Source organism: Mobula hypostoma, chromosome 10 (assembly GCF_963921235.1).
Source record: "Mobula hypostoma chromosome 10, sMobHyp1.1, whole genome shotgun sequence".
NCBI lineage: Eukaryota > Metazoa > Chordata > Chondrichthyes > Myliobatiformes > Myliobatidae > Mobula > Mobula hypostoma.
In genome coordinates this window covers 79,113,736-79,123,382 of record NC_086106.1, presented here as the reverse complement: position 1 = coordinate 79,123,382, position 9,647 = coordinate 79,113,736, and the positions used below count along the sequence as shown (strand labels likewise).

Here is a 9,647-nt window from a genome sequence, read left to right as displayed (position 1 = left end):
CTTCGCTGTTCTAAAAGGGCACCCTTCTATTCTGAGGCTGTGTCCTCTGGCCTTAGTCTCTCCCACCATAGGAAGCAGCCTCTCCACATCCACTCTGTCAAGGCCTTTCACCATTTGATAGGTTTCAATGAGGACACCCCTCATCCTTCTGAGTTTTAGTGGATGCAGGCCCAGAGCTATCAGGCGCTCTTCATATGACAAGTCATTCAATCCTGGAATCCTTTTCGTGAACTTCTTTTGAACCTTCTCCAGTTTTGGCACATCCTTTCTAAGATAAGGGGTCCCAAACCTGCTCTCAATACTCCAAGTGAGGCCTTACCAGTGCTTTATAAAGTCTTAGCATTACACCCTACAACAATTCACATCAAAAGTGGTGCAAACCAGGTAGGGTTCTGATGACTGCACCTATTCAAAAGCAGCAATTAATGTCTTTTTCTACCAATAAAGCCTCACTGAAGATCTCTGGTGATATAGCTCAACGTTTTCAGGGGTTGTTTTTACAGTGGGAACAATACAAATATATCTCTCATTCCAGTCTGTTCACTAATCTTTAAAGATTATCCTGCAGAAGACTGAAGCTGTATCCTGTGGAAGAGGTGGCAATTTCAGCCTGCAGTTTATGGATGACCATATTTAATTGCATTTGCCTATACTCCAGACATTGTACTCAAAGATTTTCAAATCTTGAGTGAGAATAGTGAGAATCAATAGCCTCACTATTCTACTTGCAGATTCCTGTCCTCCATTTGCAAGGACCTTGCTGGAAATAGTAGTCATCATCTGAACATAGCAAATCAAACTGTTGTATAGTCACTTGCCACATGAGGGCAGCAATGAACATAGAACGTTGTAATAATGTCCAGCATCTTGTAATTTAAGATTTTTATTTATTTAGTGCAGAACAGTCCCTCCAGGCCCAACAACCCACCGATTCAACCTGAGCCTAATCATAGGACAATTTACAATGTCCAATTAACCTACTAACTGGTACATCTTTGGACTGTAGGGGGAGACCAGATCACCCGGAGGAAACCCACATGCCCATGGGAACATACCAACTTGTGTACAGAGGATGCCGGAATTGAACTCCAATCTCCGAGCTGCAATAGCGTCATGCTAACGGCTATGCTACCATGGCGCCAAAAGGTTCTATCAGGGCACTGTGGAGATGGCAGGGGTTGGGTTTGGACAGCCTGATTAGAGTGGGCATAGAGAGGATCTAAGACCAGAACAGAAGGATGTCCCCTTTGAACAGAGATGGGGAGGAACTTCTTTAGCCAGAGGATGGTGAAGCTGTGAAATTTATTGCTACAGACGGGTGTGGAGACCAAGTCACTAGGTATATTTAAAATGGATGTTGATAGGGTTCTTGTTAGTAAGGCCGTCATAGATTATAGGAAGAAGGCAGAATAATGAGATTGAGAGGGAAAATAAATCCTATATTTTATGGCCTTATGAACATAACAGAACCTTTACCCAACTTTAGTGAATCCTCAGTTGACATGACTCATCCATAGCTTAGTAACTAGGCTTCTGGTTCAAATCCCACTCCAGGCCATTTGCACAAAAATCCTGACCAACACTCTGGTGTAGTGATCAGGAAGTACCGTATTTAGATTAGACTAAAATCATTTAGATTAGAAATTAAAATGAGAAACAACTGGAGGAACAAGTTGATCACATAAAACTGTGACAAGAGGTGTGCTTGGGTTCTCCAGTGACACTACACCTGTTCATTGCTTCAAGGCAGGGTGTGTTTTCCATGTCAGGACAGGAGTACATTTATTGGTTTACCTACATCATCAGCACTTGAACTCACTCTAACTCTGCTCTACTCTTACTCAATGCATTATATTCATGCCTTTCTGTGCACTTCTTCAAATGTCTATCTGACTTTCCACCGCTGCCTGGCACCCTCATCGAATGCTTTTCCTCCATTGAATGAGCACATGTCATTTTCATCCTGTTAAAAGGAAGCAGAGAACAGCAGGGAGAGTGTGGTAAACCATATATATGTTGTGACTGGGTTACCTGTCTGGACACGCCCCTCTGCTGACTGCCCCTGTGGCTCCTCCCACAGAGTCCTGTATAAAGGTGTTTCGCCTTGCCCCTCCCCCTAGGTCCGGGGGCAGACACTCACCATGGAAGTCGTATTGTACAGTGAATAAAAGCCTTTCAGTATTTTACCTAACCTCAGTCTTTTGGAGTTATTGAAGGTGCTTCAATTTTATTCGCTGTACATTTTAAAGCATGGAACACGCTTTGAGACCCGACAAATTAGACCTCGATCCGCAAACACCCGAAGCTGGAAACGCTTTCGAACTCTGGCTGGCCTGCTTCGAAGCGTACCTAGAGGAGATTAAAGCGACCGACCCCGTAGCGAAGTGCAGAGTTCTACTGTCCAGGGTCAGTCCACAGGTCTATTCCCTTATCAGAGACCAGCCGAGCTACGATGGCGCGATGAGCGCCCTCAAAAGACAATACCTGCGGCCGATAAACAGCGTCTATGCTCGACACCACTTAGCGACACGGCAACAACGGTCCGGGGTATCGAGTGCTGAGTTTGTCCGGGCCCTACGGATGCTCGTGCGAGCCTGCAATTGCCAGGAGCTGACGGCGGCGCAGCATGCAGAACTCCTAGTGAGGGACGCCTTCGTCACGGGGACCAGGTCAGTGTATGTGCACCAGCAGCTGCTGGAAAAAGCCGATCTTACCCTAAGTTCGGCGATCGAGCTGGCTGATGCGTTGGAGGCCGCTCTGCAAAACTCTGAGGCTCTCCAGGCACGCGATCCCCCGATGGCCTCGTGGGCGCCGCAGACCCCGCAACCTGCCGGCGAATCAACCTCGGCTGCTGCCAGTTGCAAGTCCCCGCAACCTGCCAGCGAATCGATCTCGGCTGCCACCAGTCGCGAGTCTGCGAAGTGCTACTTCTGCGGACTGGAGAAGCACCCCCAGAAATGCTGCCCGGCCCGAGAAGCTACCTGCTCCAGCTGCGGAAAGAAGGGCCACTTTGCGAAGGTCTGTAAGTCCAAACCACGAGCAGGATCGAGCAGCGTCGTGTGCGAAACATGGGGGTCGCCATCTTGCCTGCCACCACCTTCCCTGCACGCCGCCACCACGTGCGAGACATGGGGGCGCCATCTTCCGTGCACACTGCCACCATGTGCGAGACATGGGGGCGGCCATCTTGGTCGGCGCCACCTCCCACCGCCTACGACCAACGGGTGCTCACGGGGCACCCCACCACGCCGGACCAAGACAGCGACCCAACCCTCGACCCTGTGACCCTCGACCAAAGCGCTCCCCACCAGCTCGCAAGGTCAATGATGGACATCCTGGTGGAGGGGCGCAGGACAAGCTGCCTGTTTGACACAGGCAGCACGGAGAGTTTTATCCACCCGGACACGGTGCAGCATTGCGGACTGATGATACGGCCGGTAAGTCAGAGGGTCACCGTGGCTTCCCGGTCGCATACAACAGACATCTGGGGGGGGTTGTGTAGCGACACTAGTGGTGCAGGGCACAGAATATCGAGACTTTACGTTACTGGTCATGCCTCAACTGTGTGCCCCTGTGCTACTGGGTCTCGACTTCCACAGCCACCTGAAAAGCGTGACAATGGAGTCTGATGGGCCCCTCCCACCAATTACTGTCGTAAATCCCCAGTTTTGTAGGGATACGTCACACACCCCGCTACTGACCACACACACACCGACCCGCGCATCCCACCCAACACCATGCCAACTGCTGCACTACCGATACCACTTGTGGCTTCTCCACCCTCAGGATCCCTCCCCCACCGCTGTTCGCCAACCTGACCCCTGACTGTAAACCTGTGGCAAATAAAAGCAGGAGGTACAGCATGGGGGACAGAGCTTTCATTAAGTCAGAGGTGCAGCCGCTGCTCAGGGAGGGGGTCATTGAGGCAAGCACAAGTCCTTGGAGGGCGCAGGTGGTTGTTCGGAACGGGGAGAAGAATAGGATGGTCGTGGACTATAGCCAGACCATCAATAGGTTCACGTAGCTCGACGCGTACCCTCTACCCCGCATCGCGGATATGGTCAATCAGATAGCACAGTACAAGGTGTACTCGACCATAGACCTAAAATCCGCTTACCATCAGCTCCCCATCTGCCGGGAGGACCACCCTTACACTGCCTTCGAGGCGGACGGCAGGCTTTATCAATTCCTGCGCGTCCCCTTCGGTGTCATGAATGGTGTATCTGTCTTCCAGAGGGCAATGGACCGGATGGTGGACCAGTGCCAACTGAAGGCCAGGTTCCCATATCTGGATAACATCACCATCTGTGGTCACGACCGGCAGGATCACGACAAAAACCTCCAAGAATTTTTGCAAGCAGCCAAAGCTTTCAATCTCACCTATAACAAGGACAAGTGTGTATTCGAGACCAAACAACTTGCTATCCTTGGGTGTGTCGTGGAGAATGGAGTCATTGGCCCTGACCCCGACCATATGCGCCCCTTGTTGGAACTCCCTCTTCCCAACACCCTCAGAGCCCTCAAAAGGTGCCTGGGCTTCTTTTCATATTACGCCCAATGGGTCTCTAACTACGCAGACAAGGCCCGCACCCTGGTCAAGTCCACCACATTCCCCCTCTCTGCTGAGGCCCGCGCGGCCTTCAGCCGCATAAAAGGGGACATTGCCAAAGCAGCAATGCATGCGGTGGATGAGTCCATTCCCTTCCAAGTAGAGAGTGACGCCTCCGACTTTGCACTGGCTGCTACCCTCAACCAGGCGGGAAGACCAGTGGCGTTCTTCTCCCGTACCCTTCAAGGCCCTGAAATTCGGCACTCCGCGGTGGAGAAAGAGGCCCTGGCCATAGTGGAAGCTATTAGGCACTGGAGGCACTATCTCGCCAGCAAAAGGTTCACCCTGCTAACTGACCAGCGCTCAGTAGCGTTCATGTTTAATAACCAACAGCGGGGCAAAATCAAAAACGATAAAATTCTGAGGTGGAGGATCGAACTCTCCACCTACAACTATGTATAGGCCTGGGAAGCTCAACGAACCCTCCGATGCCCTATCCCAGGGAACTTGCGCCAGCGCGCAGATCGACCAGCTATATGCCCTACATGTAGATCTTTGCCACCCAGGGGTCACCCAGCTTTTCCACTTCGTGAAAGCCCAGAACCTGCCTTACTCCCTTGAGGAGATCAGGACGATGACCAGGGACTGCCAAGTCTGCGCAGAGTGCAAACCGCACTTCTACCGACCCGAAAAGGCACAACTCATCAAGGCCACCTGCCCCTTTGAGTGACTGAGTGTTGACTTTAAGGGGCCCCTTCCCTCCACCGACCGCAATGTGTACTTTCTTAACGTTATCGACGAGTACTCGCAGTTCCCCTTTGCCATCCCCTGCCCCGACACCACTACCACGTCAGTTATAAAAGCCCTGCGCAAGCTCTTCACTCTGTTCGGATACCCATGCTATATCCACAGTGAAAGAGGGTCCTCGTTTATGAATGACGAGTTGCGCCAATACCTACTGGCCAGGGAAATTGCAACTAGTATGACCACGAGCTATAATCCCTGGGGGAATGGACAGGTGGAGAAGGAGAATGGCACGGTGTGGAAAGCCACACTCTTAGGCCTCAGGTCAAAGGGACTGCCGGTCTCCCGCTGGCAGGAGGTCCTTCCCAAGGCACTCCACTCCATCCACTCCCTGTTATGCACGGCCACCAATCCCACCCCTCATGAGCGGCTCTTTTCATTTCCCAGAAAGTCAACCACTGGGACCACCCTACCAACTTGGCTGACGTCCTCAGGGCCAGTGCTGCTCCGGAAACATGTGAGGAGCAATAAATACTCCCCGATGGTCGAGAGGGTTCACTTACTCCATGCGAACCCCCAGTATGCCTACGTGGTTTTACCTGATGGGCGGGAGGACACGGTCTCTATCTGCGACCTGGCGCCCGCAGGAGCACCAGGCCCCTACCCTGAACACTCCGTGGTGACTATTGACCCCGTACCCACCGATGTATGTACCTACGAGACACTGTGCACCCTAAACCCTACACCGACACCACACGACACTACCATACCGGGCGTGATGTACACGCATGAGGGATTAACAATGCCTAACGTACTAACACCTCAAGTCAGGCCGGAGCCAGCACAACCGCCGTCGCCGATACAATCACCACCGGTGCTACGTAGATCACAGCGACGGACTCGACCGCCTGATAGACTTGACCTGTAAATATACTTGTTTTAAATATTGTCAGTCACTTCACCTCGTGGTACTCTCTTTAAAAAAAGGAGGGGTGAATGTGGTAAACCATACATATGTTGTAACTGGGTTAAATGTCTGGACATGCCCCTCTGCTGACTGCCCCTGTGGCTCCTCCCACAGAGTCCTGTATAAAGGTGTTTCGCCTTGCCCCTCCCCCTCAGTCCGGGGGCAGACACTCACCATGGAGGTCGTATTGTACAGTGAATAAAAGCCTTTTGGTATTTTACATAACCTCAGTCTTTTGGAGTTATTGAAGGTGCTTCAGAGAGGAAAGCTCTCCACAGATCCCATAATGCTCAATTACAGACAGGTGGCACTGGAGCTCCTAGAAACAAAGTTATCTAAAAGCTCTATCACCAATAGTGTGGCGAAGGGAGGCAGGAGAATAAAAAACAGAATCCAGCAACTCAGTGGCATACCAAAAATGGATGCCTGGTAAGGATAGGATCAATTTAAAAGGGCAAGACCATGAGGAATCTTCAAACAAGGGCAATATTGTAAATTTAACGGGTTATGGAAAATCAAATCCCTTGAGAAAAACAAATTAATACATGCAAGTGAGTGGGTGTTTTTATACCTGACAGGAGCACAGTATTCAGATGACTCTGATGGTGTAATATCATGAAAAAAAATCTTGACTGTTTTCTCCAATACGGAAGGTAACTAGGAGCCACCTTCACCAGATATGTCTGGAAGATTCGGCCTGTCAATGTGATGAGTGAAATTTTGTGGTTTAGTAAGAGGAGTGAATTGATAAGCTAATACATTAATGCAGCTGAATTTGTATCTCAGTATGTGAGACTACTTGAAAATAAGTAACATTTTGTAATGTAAGTGAGTCTCACTGCAAGTGAATGAGGAGAACAATCACTGCACATTCCATTCTTGGCTGGTTGCCATGACTCCACCTGGTGAAAGGTTCCTCTGGTTGCCGGGGGCAAAGGTTGAGAAGTTAGAAGTAGCTCTGGCCTGTTCTGTGCAGCAAGGCCTTTACACAGGGGAGCTGAAAACAGCCAGGGCCCAAAACACTTTCTGTCAAGAAGTAGCCCTAAATGTAGGTGTAGAATATTGTTCCTTCCCTTACTAAGCTCCTTATAAGAAACAGTGGGTGAGTAATGTTCCTATTATATGTAATATAATAGCTGTATTGATGTGCAATCACTTCTTGTTTTTACAAGATGTTGGAGGCAGGAGGAGAAGGAAGACATTTCTCAAAAGGGGAGACAAGTATCCCCGGAAAGACTGAAATGTCTTTCTATTGTCTCAGCAAGTGTTTAAATATACAGCTTTTTTTAAAGATATTAGTATCTTTGATAAAAAAAAACTAAACATAATACATGGTTTTATAGAGAGCCTGGAAATAACAAAGAAAATATAATCTAAAATGAAGTAAACTTATCAATAACAATATTGTTAACAGTATACACTGCTCTGAAGATGATAGGCAGACAATGTGTGCACTTTCTCCAGAACTGCCCTGGGTTGTTAGTCAAGGGCAGGCAATGACTTCTGTCAAAGGTGGCATCCACCTTTCATTCATTCAAGTTAATTAAATTAGAACATATTGTTTATTAGGAAGATGAGAACAAGCATTAAAGCTATGAAAAGATTGGGAGAAAAGTTAGCACTGGATGGTGACAAGCTATAACTAAAGTAATGGATATAATCTATTAATATTTTGGAATCTGAAGATGAGATTAAACACAGATAAACGAAAGTTGTTGGCTAAATTGTACTCTCCCTCTGCCTTTAACCTTGCCACTCATTACCTGACCCACCTTTGAAATGAATTGAACTGTGTGAATTTAGTGTACTTACACAGTAGACATGAACTGAAACTCCCCACAGAGACTGACCAGTTTTTAACAATGATATGGATTGTTTTCTGCCTCTCAGCTCCTTTGCACTGAAACGTAGCTATTCCAGTTATAAAGTCCCTTTCCTATGCTGTCAATTAAGGCAGATTTTTCAAATGTCTGCCTAACGGTAATTTGTCTCAGTGTATTTCCACCTTCTGCTTAATCCGTGGGTCTTTGAGAAGGCACCAGTTGTCTTTTGGGCACAAGTTCATGAATAACATATTTCAAATAAATCAGAAAATCATGGACATAAAATGCCAGAAATATTCAGGGGATCAGACAGCATGTGTGGAAAGAGAAATGGATGTAAAGTTCCAAGTGGAAAACCCTTCGTCATTTTGGAAATACCCAACCAACTCAGGTAACATCTAAGTTCTTATGAAACATCATCAACCTGAAGTATTTATTGTTTGTCTCACCACAGAAGCTACCTCATTTGTTAAATATTTTGAACATTTTCTGTATTGTTTTCAGATTTCTAGTATTTATACTTTATACTTAATACTTCATTGTTGCCAAACAATTGGTACTAGAACGTACAATCATCATAGCGATATTTGATTCTGCGCTTCACACTCCCTGGATTACAAATATTAAATATTTAAAATAGTTTAAATTAGCAAATATTAAAAATTTAAATTATAAATCATAAATAGAAAATAGGAAAATGGGAAGTAAGGTAGTGCAAAAAAACCGAGAGGCAGGTCCGGATATTTGGAGTATATTATATCTATACATCGGAAAGGTCAAGAATTTCTTTTGAAGCTATAAGGAATTCACTGGTATACCCCAGCCTGACTTTTTTTTAGTATATTGTAAATGTCATCATCATTGATTTAAATTAAATTCAGTAGTTTTGATGAGAGATCTTCTACCCGAAACATTAACAGCTGCTCTTTCTCCTCATATAACATAATGGTATGTTGAATATTTTGAGCAATTTGTGGATTAACACTGATTTAAAATGCTTACTTTCTCTGATGCATCTATTTTATATACAACAAGGAATATATTTTAAAGCATTTTTAATATAGTGTTGCTTAAATTCAGCCTGATGGTACCAGTTCATATCAGACCTAATTTCAGTGAAGGAGCCTGAGTGGAAATTTGTAGAAAATACTCTTCACAGATATACAAGATCAATTTTGGATTAAATTTAGTCCTTTTAATTTTAATCTCTCACATGAAATAACCACTGTATTCACCACTCTAATGTACAGTTCCTTCCCAAGCCTCCCAAACAATCCGGCTTTCGTCATTGGTTACCGTTTTCCTTGTCTACTCAGCTCTCTTGTGTTAACATTACCGGCTTTCACTTTAAGCAATTTGTCATGACCTGAACAAATTCAAGAAAACGACTAGCGTTTGAAACGGTTAGGTATTTAAACAGCAAAACTATTCTTCAGATGGATTTGAAAAGTCAATCTGTGTTTTCACTTTGCCTCCTTTACATCTTAAAGATTGTCATTCATTCTTAATGGTGATGTGAATCATATATCCAGGTAACAGAATTGTCAGCAACAGAGGGCACCAA

General features: G+C 46.5%; 1 protein-coding gene across 3 annotated transcripts in view; it reads left to right on the top strand.

The window, feature by feature from the left end:
* Window positions 1–7,211: 7,211 nt before the first annotated feature.
* Window positions 7,212–9,647, top strand: part of si:ch211-274f20.2 (calnexin) — a 35,295-nt gene continuing 32,859 nt past the window's right edge. The window contains exon 1 of one of the 3 annotated variants that reach the window (XM_063060684.1): window positions 7,212–7,362. The gene's annotated coding sequence lies outside the window, so the exon portion shown is untranslated. Of the gene's footprint in view, window positions 7,363–8,333; window positions 8,475–9,647 lie in introns of those variants that run through there. The other 2 variants (XM_063060686.1, XM_063060685.1) reach the window with 2 other exon arrangements.